Below are 17,114 nucleotides of genomic sequence, written 5' to 3'. Positions count from 1 at the left end.
CGGTATGGAACACCGGTCGCCCATGTTGGTGATGACCAGGTCCAATATATTGTCACCTTTGGCGGGAGTGTTGACCAGCTGATCAGGGTGTTCGAGCTTATAAATTCTAGGAAGCGTTGGGGAAGGGAGTTAGTACTTGAATAGTTCTCCCAGTTAATGTTTGGGTAATTGAAATCACCCAATGTTAGGGTGTTTGGTAGGACCTTCATATTTTCCAGTGTCTCCAGAAATGTGGAATGGGGGTCCTGGGTCATGGTGGGTGATATATAGCAAGCTACAATTTGAATTTCAGTTTTGCCCGCTGTTAGTTGCACGTGGATGATCTCTGAGGCATCGTGCTGTGCCACTAACCTGGAGGTGTGGGTATCCTTGATGAATATGGATACACCCCTGCCTTTTGTGTTTCAGTCCGGGTTCTGTGGCCGAAAAGTATGGTATGAGTTATAGCCTGGTAGTGCTGGGAAGATTACAATACACATATATATATGCATAAACTTGTGTCCAGTACTGTGGACGCTTCAAAAGAAAGATGAGGGAACCTGGTGAATAAAGGAGAGTGACAGGATGCTTGTTCGCATTCCCAGAGGCACTATTAGTGCCAACGCCTAGCAGGTCTGCAAGTAGATAGTCAAAGAGTATTGGTGGCTCATGCCTCCCCTTGGTGTATATAACAAGGATTTTCTGTATCCAGAAAGTGGGTGCATTACTTAGTTGGGAACTTTATATGAAAGACGGTTTTCATATTAGTGATGAGTGAAGGAAAGAGAAAGCTTGAGGACTGCTTCTGCATAAACCCTTCTTCAAACTAAGTTAGAAAAGAAGGCATAGCAGAAAAAGCCAGAATGAGTGGATGTCATCAGAAATGTGAGATACAGAATAATAACATCAACTGTGATGAAAAGGCAAAAGGGAGACACTCGGAAAGTAAGTAGAAGTTGACTGTGTATAATGTCTTGGAAAAAACTGAAATGTCTAAGAAGCAGTGCTAAAAGAGTGATAGGTAGATGTTCTTGATATTAATCACTGCTGCAGTAGCCTTAACTATCTGAGATATATCCTGCAAATGACATAACCGCCAGCCAGCAGCAAAGCTTCAGGGCACTCTCCATGCATCCAAACTGTCAGGCAATTCAAACTGAGCTGACTAAAAGACAAGTTTGGTCCCAAGCCATTCAGAGCTTTACTGCCACCAAAAAGTACACTCCTCCAAGTCTTTCAGGGTTCAGCGATTGGCTTGGTGCCCTTCCTTTACTGGCCAGTTAAGTTCCCTTTTGAGAAAAACTTTCCATTTTGTAAATATTGCTTGTTTTTTATCAGTCTCCTCTTCAGGAAAAGTATTTTAAAGCTAGGAGGTTTGTGTTTTTACAGACTGTTATGAGACTGTATTGTAGTTTTAAATGGAAGCACTCTTTTTTTTACTGTCAATTTAAAAGTTTTGTAAAGTTACTGAAAAACATTTTTTTCCTGTAGAGAACTTGAGTTTATTTTACTTCTTTGAGTCAGGAAAAGTGTTTTAAAGTGTTGTTTTCTGTATTTTTCTGTGAACAGTATAGACCTGTAATTTTTAGCTGTATTTGTTGCTTGTCTTCCCAAAAAAGACATACATTTGTTTGGCATGACCATAGAGCAAACTATTAGTCAAATGATCAGGCTTTCCTCATGCCACAAATAGAAGTTAAGCAACCAGCTCTAGTAACTTTGCTTCACTTACACATGGGAGACGGCCCTATGTTATACCTCAGACCATTCATCTTTTACCCCAGACCACTCTTGTAAAGCACCTACAGACACTATGGGTTGGGGGTTAGCCATGTCCTCTACGGGTACTAGGGTCCCCTGAGTGGGCAAGGGACAGCCACTCTTGTTGTTCCTGGGACAAGGAACAGGGAAAGCCTCCCTTTTGTGTCAAAATGCTGTGCCCAACCCTGCAGAAGCTGCTGCTGTTACCATTTGTAACATGGTTGGCCCTATTATTCCCTGTCCAAAAGAAACCGAAAACAAAGCATGTGCCTACTTCTTCTGATATTTTCTTAGACAGGAGTAGTTTACTTGGTCTGGATCATGGTTTAATTAAGGCTATTTATTCTTCTTGTAAAGTAGTTTCTGATAAAAGGAAGAAGGGAGTACCTTTCTTCCTGAAGAGATTCAAGATTCTGAATCTGATCAGGAAAATGAAGATGATGGGGCAGATACAAGATTTTCTCCTCAAGTTTCTTTTTCAGGCTCAGAGAAGAGTTTCTGATTCTCTCTGTGGTCATTTCTCTTTCTCTAAGACTATTGCTAGAATGTCCCATTATCTTCAGTGGGAGATCACTGAGGTTCCTCAGTCCCTCAGAGGAAGTTCCACCTCTAGTTTTAGAAGCTGGCCGGCTATTATAACCTTGGGATGATATAACTCATATAGCTTAGGCTAGTGCAGCAATAATTCTTCAAACATCTACTGTTATGATATGTTTACTTACATAACTGTACGTTATTGTAGGAATGACAGAAAGAAGTAATAGGAACAATTCATTGCAGGGTGCAGATACAGAAAGTAACAGGAAGAAATGAAAGAGGAAAAATAATATGATATTATCTATTACCGATCATAAATAATATGATATTATCTATTACCGATCATAAATAATATGATATAATCTATTACCGATCATAAATAATATGTTATCTATTACCGATCATAAATAATATGATATTATCTATTACCGATCATAAATAATATGATGTTATCTATTACCGATCATAAATAATATGATATTATCTATTACCGATCATAAATAATATGATGTTATCTATTACCGATCATAAATAATATGATATTATCTATTACCGATCATAAATATGATATTATCTATTACCGATCATAAATAATATGATGTTATCTATTACCGATCATAAATAATATGATATTATCTATTACCGATCATAAATAATATGATATTATCTATTACCGATTATGATGCAGTGGAGTAGTGGTACATTCATTTATTTACTTGATAACCACATCAACTGACTGACTGGTCAGTTAACCTCCTTTATCCATAACAGCCAACCAGTTGAATACATTTCGTATTACAGTATGCAGAAGAAGTGACACGGGGAAGGGGGGGTGCGGTGACACACTGGTGCAATACATAGTATTATCAACTCGCAGCAAGTGTTTTACCAGTTCAGTTTTTGGGTGGCATGCTTTCTGTGTGGAATCTGCATGTACTCCCTGTATTTATGTGTGTTTTCTTCTTGTACTCTAAAGGCATGAAGTAGACAGACTGGCAGTTTTAAAGTTGTCCATAAATGTGTGTGTGTGTGTGTGTGTGTGCATGTTTGTCAGTGTGTGTGTGTGTGTGTGTGTGTGTGTGTGTGTGTGTGTGTGTGTGTGTGTGTGTGTGTGTGCGTGTGTGTGTGTGTGCGTATGCCCTGACAATGTCCTTCCTTACCGTACGTCTCTACTAAATTCTATGGATGATACCGTTCGTTAATGCAGTTACCATAGGAGATGGATGTAATTTAACAGCATTGGATGGATTTACCATTTTGTACAGGTATGTTCACACTAAAGGTATATTGAAGTATATGTGTGACTCAGCATTTACCAGTTTAGGTAACAATGTACACAGATGTACAGTAGCTGGTAGTAAAGCCTACTTTTGTTTCCAAGCAAGTTCTCTTCTCATGAAAGCAGTAAAATTATGCTAAAAAGGAATAAATGTCTTTCAGCTGCAGGAAGTGAAAAGAAACATTTTGTTGACCAGCAGGTTTTACAGACTCTCTTATTAACACTATACCGATAAAACATACTGTTACAAGATGAGGTCTGAATGGAAATGGATGCAGACCTACAAAAACCCAATTTTTAACAGGACCAAGAAAATGTCATTAGACTAAGTACAAACATACTTTGATGCACTGTTGCCTGGTAGGTTATGATATAATGCTTCTTGTAACAAACTGGCAATATTCCGTACAGTGAAATCTGACAAAACAAACAGAAGCTAACAATGGAAAAACACAAATTATTAAGAAGTTAGTTGCATAAAATCTTCTAAACTGAGGAAAAAGGCTGAAAAACACAGTTCCAGATAGACATCTATGTCATAATTGCTCAAATGCATGTCTTGAGTATAACTATATAGGCATATGGGTATTACAAGTGAAATCTGTCCCACCAAACAAGAAGTGATCATAGATATAATTACAACTACAGATCCATAGTTCTAGATATTTACTCTAATATTAAATGCGTATGTGGAATCAATTGCATAGTCCCACTTGAATTTTTTTCTGCAAGTTTCTCAGCAGCAAGATAATCATACAGTATCACATCTATGAACAATTTCTTAACTAATAGTTTTACATTTACTATTTGTTAACTATCAAAGTTAATTTTCTACCAGAAATAATACCTTGCAGAGTAGAAAATATGGAAGTTATTGGTGAGCATGTGAAATTCCAGGGTAAACTAGGCAGTCTGCTATAATATTGGAAATGTTCTTACTATTAGGCATTTGGCAGGCCACTATTTTTCTGTACCACTGACCAGTCTAAATGCTGTTTTTTATTTGTGCTATGCTATAAAAAGATATATGCAAATGTTATTCCCTGGGAGTCCACAAAGGACAATTACTTTTGATCAGTTGTGAGTAAACTAATGTTAGGATTTCAAGTCCCAGTATTTGTCTGCTCTGCTGTTAATCTAGAATATAAGCAGCTTACCTGGGTGACCTTAGATTGACTGTATATTTGTAATCTGATAATTAAGGCCAAATTTTACCACTGCAAGGAAGGATAGTTTTTTGGCATTCTGTGCATTTATACATGTAAATGAGCATTGCTTAGGAATATTTTGTGGTAATGCTTTGCTTATCATTTCTCATTTTGCTCAACATGTTCTTGCCTGCAGAAGTGCAGGCACACCTCTCAACTATACAGATTTTTTCAGAATATTCATATTTTTGCCTCATATTTTTTGTTCTGTTCCTCATAAAATTCTGTTTTTTTCTGGCAAATCATTGTGTGGAAGTCAGAAAATAATGACAGATATTTGAGTTTCAGACTTCATTTCCTTCTGAAGAATTCTTGGTAGCACAAAACCTGCTATTTAATCTACTTTCTAAGTTTGTAAGAACAATATTTAAAAACTGTTCCTATTTTTGGGCCTTTGTCACCCCTGTTATTTATGGCTTTGTCCAGATTTCTTGGTCTAAGAGTTTGAGAGGTGTGTCTGCAGGACCAGGGCTTAAACCCACACCTGGCTGCATTCATATGGTTTGAAAAGCAAAAATGAAATAAGTTTGCAGCAATTCCTTGAATAAGATTAACTGTCCTGTGGGTTGCATTTTCTTTTACTGGAGGGTTCGGTATTGAGAGGGATAAATGGAGTGTACACTGGAACTGGAATAAGTGGAAAGGAAAGATGGAATTTGTGGCAGACACCTACAATATTCAAAAATGAGAAATACGGGTTTCCCATGGAGTGAGACAGATATAAAGGAAGATAAAAAATGACTTACAGTTAAAGCAAATAGCACAAAACATTAAGGAAATATCACCACATTCTGAGAGTTGGGGCCAAAAAGAATTGGAGCCAATGGTTAGAAAGGATGTTGTTGTTGTGTCTTTCGGCTTTGCCCAGTTAGGGGTCGCCACAGCGGAACTCCGGTCCGCTAATGATTGGCAGTAGATTTTTACGTGCCGAGTTGCTGGCCCTGATGCACAACCTTCAACGAAGGTACGCCCATTCACGCATGTCTCCACACAGAAGACACTCTAGCTGAGAATCGAACATGACAACTTCTTACTGTGAGGCGACAACGCTACAGCAAATCATTCTGCAGAACCAAAAGCATGGTGCCATAAAATATGCCCAAAGCTAAGAATAAGTGACGTGGGATATATAGAAAACTGAGAAACAGGTAAAAGCAGAATAGAGACAATAGGAGTTAACTGTAGAGTAGTACAACAAAACCAGCAGAACTATGAAAGAGAAGGAAAGCGAATATGCAACAGAGGATGAAAAGGTAAGCAGTGCAGGTGAAAGTGAGTAAGGAGGTGGAAAGGAACTTCATGAAAACAGTGTTAATAACATGGAGAGATTCAGGTATGTTTTTCAACAAAGTCTTTAATTAAACATGAATAATGGTGAAGAAAGAGGAAAAGACGGATATTGATGAGGGCAGAAACAGTACCTTCACTCATCTTATATGTTCATAGGTTCATGGGTAAGTACTAGGCTATCTGCCCGAGGGCATCTATAAGCCTAACCAGAATGTGTTGGCTTTTGCCGCTACCTTAGATTAGTTCCCTGTGCCTCTGTCCAGCAGCACCATTTGTTCACTGTGCCTCTGTCCAGCAGAGCCACTGCAGTGATCCCCAGGGTAATTTTTTTGTTTCCCATCCACTCGTCCAGGTTTTTGTTGAAGAGTGTTAATGAGGGGCTCTGTCTAATGTAGATTGTAATCCTGTTCCAAAGCATGGGGAGTCTCTGGGACAGGAATATAACCCTCCAGCATGTCCTATTTATCGTTGTGGTGAGGTTTAGATCCCTAGAGCATGTGGCTCTAGGGGATTTGTTTTTTTTTAGGTGGAGCATGTCCATCAATTCTGGGTTGGACATGGCCTTGTATGTCAGGCAGAGATCACCTCTGAATATGCTTTATGTAGCCAAGTACAGCTGGAGTTTCTTCAGTCGGGCTGCATAGGGTATATTTTTGAGGCCAGTAATCCTCTTGGTGAGGTACTTCTGTGGTCTTTCCAGCTGTTGCAGGTGTCTTGTAAGGTACATCCCAAATGGGGCATTGTACTCTATGATGAGTGATGAGTAGAGGGGCACAATGACCTCTTTTGTTCTAGCCACATAGAAGGATTTTCTAACCACCTTGGCAATATGATTATCAAAGGAGAGATTACTATCTGCTTGGGTCCCCAGATGCCTTATTACATTTTCTGTATTTAGGGGACTACCACCTATGTGGTCGTTTGCGGGTACTTTGTTTCTTCAAAGGGGATGACTATGCACTTTTTGGCATTTAGCTTGAGGCCATGATTTTGACACCAGGTATCTATCTCAGTAAGACCATTCTGGAGAATGTCTGTATCAGCCAAAAAGTCAATTATGGCTCCCAGTTTGCAGTCGTCTGCGAACTTGGTCAGCCATAGTCTTCCTGGGCTTGCCTGTACCTCTGAGTAGTATATACCGAACAGGAGGTGTCCCAGGACTGAGCCCTGGGGGAAGCCACTTGTAACTGGTTTAGAGTCAGACCTAGAGCCTGCAACTCTCACCATGTAAGCTCTGTCCATGAGCCAATTGGCAACCCATCTCGTGATGTAGGGGTTTATGTTCAGGCTGGTGAGCTTGTCTATAATACCAGAATGGGGAATGGTGTTGAAAGCCTTTGCAAGGTCTAGGTAGGCTGTGTGGACCTCCTTTCCCTCATCTAAAGCCTTGGTAACTATCTCAAAGAAGTCCACCAGGTTTAGGAGGCATGATCCACCCTTAACAAAGTCAAAATGGGTAGGGTCCAATGTTTGGAGGTTCCCACTGTCTCTATTAAAGAGTTCCATGATAACGCGCTCCATAGCCTTGGAGACCAGGCTAGTCAGGCTTATAGAGTGCTAGTTCGCAGGGTCCATTGTGGCTCCACCTTTGTGGAGCACGATAACTGTTGCTGTGCACCACTCTATGGGTACGTAGCCTGTAGAGAGGCTGAGTTTGAACAGTGTGTTTAATTGAGGGGTTAGTTAATTTTGGAGCTTGTGTAAGACGCAGCCTGGGACACCATCCGATCCCATTGAAGCTGTGTTTTTGGCTTTGGATAGGACTGTTTTAACTTGTGTGTCAGTGATTGCTGGGGCTGTATATTCTTCTGATATGGTTATGGGCCCTTTAGGGGGTGAGAGGAGGGTGAGGTTTGGACGAAACCTGTCTGCCAGAATGTTGGCAATATTAGTCAGTTCAGTGTATTTTGTGCCATTCTGCACTAACTCAGAGCAGATATGAGAGTTTCCACTTAGGTTCTTGACATAGCTAAAGAATGCTTTGTGGTTATCTTTGGAGTCCTTAGCAATTTTCTTTCAAAGCTAGCCTTGGATGATTTTATGAGAGATTGTAGTTTCTTGCTGATACTGATCAGGGATGTATTTCCTTCTTGAGATTTTACTCTCTTCTGTACTAGTTTCCTCCTTCTATTGTATAGCTTTTTTATGGCAGGGGTCCACCAGACTGGTTTCCTTTTCTTGGAGGAGTGAGTCTTGGTTTTGCTTGAGATAGCATGATCCATTCATTCTTGCAGGTGCTCATAGAGTGCCTTTGTAAGGGATTCATGACAGCGTTGTCCTTTATCATGGGGGCTGTGAACCTTTCCACCTCGGTCTTAAGTAACGTGAAGTTTTCTTTTGAAACATTTTTCATGGGGGTTTCCTTGATTGTGGGTGGGGATGGAATGTGGATATCCAGAGTGATTAGTCTGTGGTCTGATCTAACCAGTGAGGGGTTGACCACCGGTATGGAACACCGGTCACCCATGTTGGTGATGACCAGCTCCAATATATTGTCACCTCTGTCGGGGGTGTTGACCAGTTGATCAGGGTGTTTGAGCTTATAAATTCTAGGAAGCGTTGGGCAAGGGAATTAATACTTGAATAGTTCTCCCAGTTAATGTTTGGGTAATTGAAATCACCCAATATTAGGGTGTTTGGTAGGACCTTCATATTTTCCAGTGTCTCCAGAAATGTGGAATGGGGGTCCTGGGTCATGGTGGGTGATCTGTAGCAAGCTACAATTTGACTTTCAGTTTTGCCCGCTGTTAGTTGCACGTGGATGATCTTTGAGGCATCGTACTGTGCCATTAACCTGGAGGTGTGGGTATCCTTGATGAATATAGATACACCCCTGCCTTTTGTGTTTCAGTCCGGGTTCTGTGGCCGAAAAGTATGGTATGAGTTATAGCCTGGTAGTGCTGGGAAGATTACAATACACATATATATATATATATATATATATATATATATATATATATATATATATATGCATAAACTTGTGTCCAGTACTGTGGATGCTTAAAATGAAAGATGAGGGAACCTGGTGAATAAAGGAGAGTGACAGGATGCTTGTTCGCATTCCCAGAGTCACTATTAGTGCCAACGTCTAGCAGGTCTGCAAGTAGATAGTCAGAGTATTGGTGGCTCATTCCTCCCCTTGGTGTATATAACAAGGATTTTCTGTATCCAGAAAGTGGGTGCATTACTTAGTTGGGAACTTTATATGAAAGACGGTTTTCATATTAGTGATGAGTGAAGGAAAGAGAAAGCTTGAGGACTGCTTTTGCATAAACCCTTCTTCAAACTAAGTTAGAAAAGAAGGCATAGCAGAAAAAGCCAGAATGAGTGGATGTCTTCAGAAATGTGAGATACAGAATAATAACATCAACTGTGATGAAAAGTCAAAAGGGAGACACTCGGAAAGTAAGTAGAAGTTGACCGTGTATAATGTCTTGGAAAAAACTGAAATGTCTAAGAAGCAGTGCTAAAAGAGTGATAGGTAGATGTTCTTGATATTAATCACTGCTGCAGTAGCCTTACCTATCTGAGATATATCCTGCAAATTACATAACCGCCAGCCAGCAGCAAAGCTTCAGGGCACTCTCCATGCATCCAAACTGTCAGGCAGTTCAAACTGAGCTGACTAAAAAACAAGTTTGGGCCCAAGCCATTCAGAGCTTTACTGCCACTAAAGAGTACACTCCTCCAAGACTTTCAGGGTTCAGCGATTGGCTTGGTTCCCTTCCTTTGCTGGGCAGTTAAGTTCCCTTTTGAGAAAAACTTTCCATTTTGTAAATATTGCTTATTTTTTATCAGTCTCCTCTTCAGGAAAAGTATTTTAAAGCTAGGATGTTTGTGTTTTAACAGACTGTTATGAGACTGTATTGTAGTTTTAAATGGAAGCACTCTTTTTTTACTGTCAATTTAAAAGTTGTGTAAAGTTACTGAAAAACATTTTTTTCCTGTAGAGAACTTGAGTTTATTTTACTTGTTTGTGTCCGGAAAAGTGTTTTAAATTGTTGTTTTCTATATTTTTCTGTGAAAGTATAGACCTGTAATTTTTAGCTGCATTTGTTGCTTGTCTTCCCAAGGAAAGACATACATTTTTTTGGCATGACCATAGAGCAAACTATTAATCAAATGATCAGGCTTTCCTCATGCCACAAAAAGAAGTTAAGCAAACAGCTCTAGTAACTTTGCCTCACTTACACATGGGAGACAGCCATATTTTATACCTCAGACCATTCATCTTTTACCCCAGACCACTCTTGTAAAGCACCTACAGACACTATGGATTGGGGGTTAGCCATGTCCTCTACGGGTACTAGGGTCCCCTGAGTGGGCAAGGGACAGCCACTCTTGTTGTTCCTGGGAGAAGGAACAGGGAAAGTCTCCCTTTTGTATCAAAATGCTGTGCCCAACCCTGCAGAAGCTGCTGCTGTTGTCATTTGTAACATGGTTGGCCCCATTATTCCCTGTCCAAAAGAAACCGAAAACAAAGCATGTGCCTACTTCTTCTGATATGTTCTTAGACAGGAGTAGTTTACTTGGTCTGGATCATGGTTTAATTAAAGCTATTTATTCTTCTTGTAAAGTAGTTTCTGATAAAAGGAAGAAGGGAGTACCTTTCTTCCTGAAGAGATTCAAGATTCTGAATCTGATCAGGAAAATGAAGATGATGGGGCAGATACAAGATTTTCTCCTCATGTTTCTTTTTCAGGCTCAGAAAAGAGTTTCTGATTCTCCCTGTGGTCATTTCTCTTTCTCTAAGACTATTGCTAGAATGTCCCATTATCTTCAGTGGGAGATCACTGAGGATCCTCAGTCCCTCAGAGGAAGGTCCACCTCTAGTTTTAGAAGCTGGCCGGCTATTATAACCTTGGGATGATATAACTCATATAGCTTAGGCTAGTGCAGCAATAATTCTTCAAACATCTACTGTTACGATATGTTTACTTACATAACTGTACGTTATTGTAGGAGTGACAGAAAGAAGTAATAGGAACAATTCATTGCAGGGTGCAGATACAGAAAGTAACAGGAAGAAATGAAAGAGGAAAAATAATATGATATTATCTATTACCGATCATAAATAATATGATATTATCTATTACCGATCATAAATAATATGATATTATCTATTACCGATCATAAATAATATGATATTATCTATTACCGATTATGATGGCGTAGAGTAGTGGTACATTCATTTATTTATTTGATAACCACATCAAATGACTGACTGGTCAGTTAACCTTCTTTATCCATAACAGCCAACCAGTTGAATACATTTCGTATTACAGTATGCAGAAGAAGTCTCAGATAACGTAAACAAAAGTTACAGTACATGGAAAAAGCGACAGCCACACATATAATAAGCTACTAAAATTAAGAGTAAAAGCAATTCAAAGATAGTTATACAACATTAAGTTTTCCAAATGTAAATTTATTTATTTATTTTATTTATTTCCAGTTTGATGACCAGGGACGTCCGCAGGGCAAAGAAGAGCCCATTTCAGTGGAGGATCAGGGAGAAATGCTCCAATAGCAGTTAACAGAATGTAACAAGTGCAGTATGTAATATACAGTATACAAAAGCATAAATTTATCATTTGAAATACAAATGCAAAATCAGGGAGTAATCAAAGGCTGCTCATAGCTATCTACATTTTTTTTGATAGTTTAGTAAAGAAAAAAACATGTTTAGGTGGTCAGAATTAATCAGTACCTCTGAACCACTAGACTTAGCCACTTTCAGTAAGCCTTTTAATGTTTACTTGTGCTCTTGCAGAACAAGGTATGTGATTCCTAGTAGCCGGGGCAATGTTTATGAAGGCTCATTCATCAATAAAGACTCTTTCACCAATGGCCAGTTTGCATTGTGATCTTAGTAATGTTTCACAGCCTCCTGATTATCCCTTAAGGAATACTTTTATTTTGTAATGATCAGCTTTGATTTTAGTGAGGTGCAAGGACCTAATCTCTTTTAAACAGTAGAGGGCCCAGCAGTAGTGTCCTTGCATCTTTTATCAGTAGCTGATTTTTTTCATAGTGATGTCATAGTCTTGGGCAAGTGAGTTAGCTAGCAGAATAAACCTACAGATTTTTCTTTTGGTCTACTACAAAATGTGGATATTACAGATGGAGCATAATGACAGTTTAGGAAGGGCATTCAAACGTTTAGGGAATAGTGCATTCATTGCCAGGTCACGGAGCCCTGGTCTTGATAATATTTTGCAACATAATCTGCGCTGGACTTAGCCATTTATTACATATAGTGTCTGCATGTGTGGAAAAAAGAAAGAGATTGGCCAAAACTTTCTCAGGGGATTTCTATCACGATGCATCAGGATCAGCATTGTTCATTTGGATTTGTTCTAATACAGTTCAAGTGAGTTGGCCTGAATCTTTTTTTGGAAGTAGCAAACAGCATTATACCTCATTTACTGGAACTTATTATTAGTCGGTTATTTTTGGTTTATTTACATAGTTGGGAGCATTTGTCCTATATGTTTTATTGTCATTTCATAGAGTCTTTACCAGTGTCCAGGCAAAACAGATCACTGCAAGTATGACCAATTTATGATTACGAAAGCCATGTGGTAAGTCATTGACAAAGAAAGAAAAGAGCAGAAGACCCCTCACTGAGTAACAAGGTACCCTATATTAAATGAGTGCTGTTCAGATAGCGGCATGTCAGGGAAGACTTGGGATGTCCCATTTGTAAGAGTTGCTAAGGTACCCCATATTAAATGAGTGTTGTTCAGATAGCGGTATGTCAGGGAAGACTTGGAATGTGCCATTTGTAAGAGTTGCTAAGGTACCCTATATTAAATGAGTGCTGTTCAGATAGCGGCATGTCAGGGAAGACTTGGAATGTCCCATTTGTAAGAGTTGCTAAGGAACCTTATATTAAATGAGTGTTATTCAGATAGCGGCATGTCAGGGAAGACTTGGAATGTCCCATTTGTAAAAGTTGCTAAGGTACCCTACATTAAAGGAGTCTTGTTCAGATAGCAGTATGTCAGGGAAGACTTGGAATGTCCCATTTGTAAGAGTTGCTATGGTACCCTATATTAAATGAGTGTTGTTCAGATAGCGGCATGTCAGGGAAGACTTGGAATGTCCCATTTTTAAGAGTTGCTATGCAAGCTATCCAGTGCTGGAGACGAAGAATGAAATAAAGTAAAAAATACAATTAGAAAAATGGGGGTAACAACACTGAGAGAACTAAACTTCTGGAAGCAAACTGTAAGATATTAGCACCATCAGTTGAGATGGGATCTGAACTGTTAAAGACTTAGGTAAATTATGTTTTGTACAGATGTTTAATCACCCAACAAAGAACAAAGACAGACCATTCTGCATATAATCCTGACTAAGACAAAAGGATAGGTGGGGATAAAGAGGATGAGCCATTGACAATTAAAAACAACACATCATCGTGGTTTATGGCAGTAACACGGGGAAAATTAGTTGATTCCAGAATGAATGTTTGTGGCTAAAAGTGGTTGACTTATTGTAGATGAATATGAGGACAAATGACTAGACTAGCATGTGACAAGCAACATTGTTAGTGTCACTGGTCTGATAGGGAACACACTCAACTTTGGTGCAGTAGGCTGTGGGTTATATTCCTACATGATGTAGATCATTTGCAGTGCAGTATAAAGGGGGTGCTGCACCCGGAGTGCTGAAAAGGCCTGGTATAAACTGTACCAACTGTTTGCTATATCTGTAGCAAGCAATTTGCTGCAGTTTAAAAAGAAGATTTTTTTTTAATTGAAACATAAGCACTATACTGCTCCATGCAGGCAGCCTATAAACTGTGGTAAATGTTTGCTGCATTTGTAGAAAACAGTTTTCTACAGTTTAAAAGAAGAAATTTAGAGTAATATGTTGAAGGAGGGTTGGGGGCATGACACAGAAATGGGATGTGAATGACTGGGATGGGGCGGAGGGCATGTTGTGCATCTGGCCAAATGGCTGGTGTGCCAGTAGAAGGAACATCCATTTTTTCTTTACTTTACAATGGAAGATCGGGAAGGGGGGGGGTGTATCTCTAACTGTAATAAGCCGATCACTTACAATATAACGATCAGCTTATTAAAGTGAAATGTGTTTTTTTTTTTTCTCTGCTATTTGAAGAGCTGAGGGGGTGGAGAGCTGGTTCCTAGCACTGGCACAGAGCAATGGTTGAACCAGTTATGCTTCTGATGTGATGATATATTAAAAGAGGTCTTTAACGTTTCTGCTGCATTTCTTAAATATTATGTGTTATTCTGGCAAGTTTGTATTCTGGTAGACTTTACTTTGATGACAAACTTTGGCTTTTATTTGTGTTTGTATGTAAATGTAACAGCTTTTTAGAGAACCCATACTGTACAGGACAAGCAAAATGGTAGCTGTGTCAAGATCGAGGAAGCAAACAGGTCTCTAATGCAAACAGGTGACCTGTAAATGGTTCATCTCCCAGGCCCATGCTTACACTTATCAAGTGTATCAGAACTTGTCAGAGATTCGGGATGCATGGCTAGGCTTAAAATGTCCCTTGTGGTTGTTAGCCTAGTAAATACCTATCAACCTATCAACCAACCCTGAGTCAACAGAACTTTGGATGAGACATTAAACCGAGGTTCCATCTGATTGAGTTGTTGGTAGCTCAGGTGAATGTAAAAGATCCCATGACACGCCGATGCTCTGGCCAAATATCCTGTAGTAGTATAAACACCACCCACTGTGTTTGGTTGAATAACTTTTGGACTGCATCAAAAGACAGACATTTGAAAGAAAGAACAGGTGAATGTTGCAGAGGAAAAGTTTTAAAAGATGGCAGCCAAAGTGGGTGAGCAATAGTGATATTTTTTATCTACTTAGTTATATATTCAATACATGCAAACTAAAAAAAAGACCTATTTCAACCATGACCTTGTTCCAAAAACAAATGTATTAAGTTCTGTACCATCTATAAGGTAGATGTAGTAGAGTGCGGCAGTACAATCACAATTCAATAACTATTCAAAATAAAATAATTCACAGATCAGCAGCTATTATGCAACAGACCTGCTTAAGTCTGAAAGTTGGAGTTTTCATCTGAATTGGCCTGTGGAAATGATTTATTTACCTTGAGAGCTGCATATGTGTAATGAAAGAAAAGATTTAAAGTGGTGAACAGTGGACATAGTATGACATTCAGTGGGACTGTATTCCATAGGTTAGGTCCCCAGTACTGGCGTTCTGAAACAAAAAAGTGTGGTTAAAAATATAAAGATGGTATCTGATTCTCAAAGGTATTTGGGGATTTTTTTTTTTTTATGGAAAATGCCTAATTTGCTCATTGGTTGAGGAGATTTCTTCATTAACACCTGCAAACAGACAATGAGGTATCACATTCCCAACTTCTGGCAAGCTGAGCAGCTGTGTGGAGCTCAGAGTGAAAGAAAGTATTAATAAGAGAAAAAAATAATTTTATCTTATCAAATAAAGCATCTTTCCCATACTTTTTCAGTTAAAATAATTTTCTTACATTGATTAACTCTAGCACTGAATAACCCATATTTAGTACCGGGATTAAGTTATATTAAAATAAAGGCACTGTGTGTGTTCTGCCTTTTAGAGTTTATAAACTTGAATGACAAAAGGCAGTCCACACCTCTAGTCCCAAAGGCATGAGCCAGTAAGCAGTATGATTAGTGTTGTGGGTGTGAATGAGTTAATGTATAATAGGTTCATATGTAAGTACAAGACTGGCCACCCTTGTGGGACATTTTAAACCTAGCCAGTTTCCCACAAGACTGAGAATCAAATCCTGGACTCTGTGTCTGTGAGGTAAATACCTTAACCATTATGATGATCCCCACCCTCACCCCCATAAGTAGGGAAGAAGGTAGTCTGGCCTATATTGTGATTAATGACACTGTTTCCTAGGAGAAGATGCATTGGTGTTCAGTGCAGTGTAAGTTATTCATAAATCTCAAAAGGGTAGCATGTGTCCATACAGCCCAATAAACAAATGAAAACTATAACTCAGGCTCATGTAGTGTCCTGTGTGTTGAAGAAATGAAATCATGGACAAGGGAGCAATGTATTAGTATCAAATAAAATGGAAAGTCAAACAAAAGATAGAAAGTCAAATGGTCAAGCACTTTCACCCTTATTAAAAACACTAGGACTTCCCTTTGACCTTTTCATGTGATTTGATACTCATATACTGCTCCTTTTTATTTAATTTTGTTTTTTTCTTTTCAACCTACTGGACACTGTGAGCCTGGGTTCTGGTTTAATCAAAAATATATAGATTTTGTAGTGGTGAGTATCACCCTGTGTGCATGAGTAGAAGGCCTTATTCTAATGTAGGAAAAAAGTTTATATTTTGTGATGTTGCTTCTTGACTTGTTTATTGAGCGGTAATAAATTCTTAAGCATAATAATGGGCTTGAAATGTTAGACGACTGAGAACGTAAGCTGTGGATTGAGATGGAAACCAAGATATTTAAAGTACTGCAAAAAATGTAAGGTACCCCATAATGCTGAGTAACCAGACTCGTTCTGGGGTAATTGGGATAGACAGCTAAGTGTGCCGATCAGCATGACTTCAACTTTCATGACATGTTAAATGAACCAGGAGTGAGCTGACCTGATGTTATGTTCAAGTCTGGAAATACGACAGGTCTGGGATGAAATTAAATTCCACACAACCATGCTATCAGCATAATTAAAGCAGTAATATGAGGGAGAATTGTCCTAAAAGTTTAAATGAAGACAATAAATGTAAATATCAAGCATCAAATGCTGTTTGATCTAATAGATTCACCAAAGGAGTTAATGACAGACAAAAAGTATTCGGACATAAACTGCAAAGGAAAGAAAGAAAGAAAGTAGGCAAGTTTTACTAGTGCTGACAGAAGGTAGATAATATGTTAAGAATTCAAGGAAGCAAGATGCAAGACACTGGTTAACCTTGTGATGACCGTGCCCTGGCCCAGCAATGAAGGAGCCTCAATCCTCACCACTAACACCAAGGAGGTTGTCTCCGAGAAGAGGAAAGGATAACTAATGGTGTTGTCTTTCGGCTCTTC

This window comes from Protopterus annectens, chromosome 2.part2 (genome assembly GCF_019279795.1).
Source record: "Protopterus annectens isolate FY-2018-M chromosome 2.part2, PAN1.0, whole genome shotgun sequence".
NCBI classification, from domain to species: domain Eukaryota; kingdom Metazoa; phylum Chordata; order Ceratodontiformes; family Protopteridae; genus Protopterus; species Protopterus annectens.
This window is presented reverse-complemented; position numbering follows the sequence as displayed.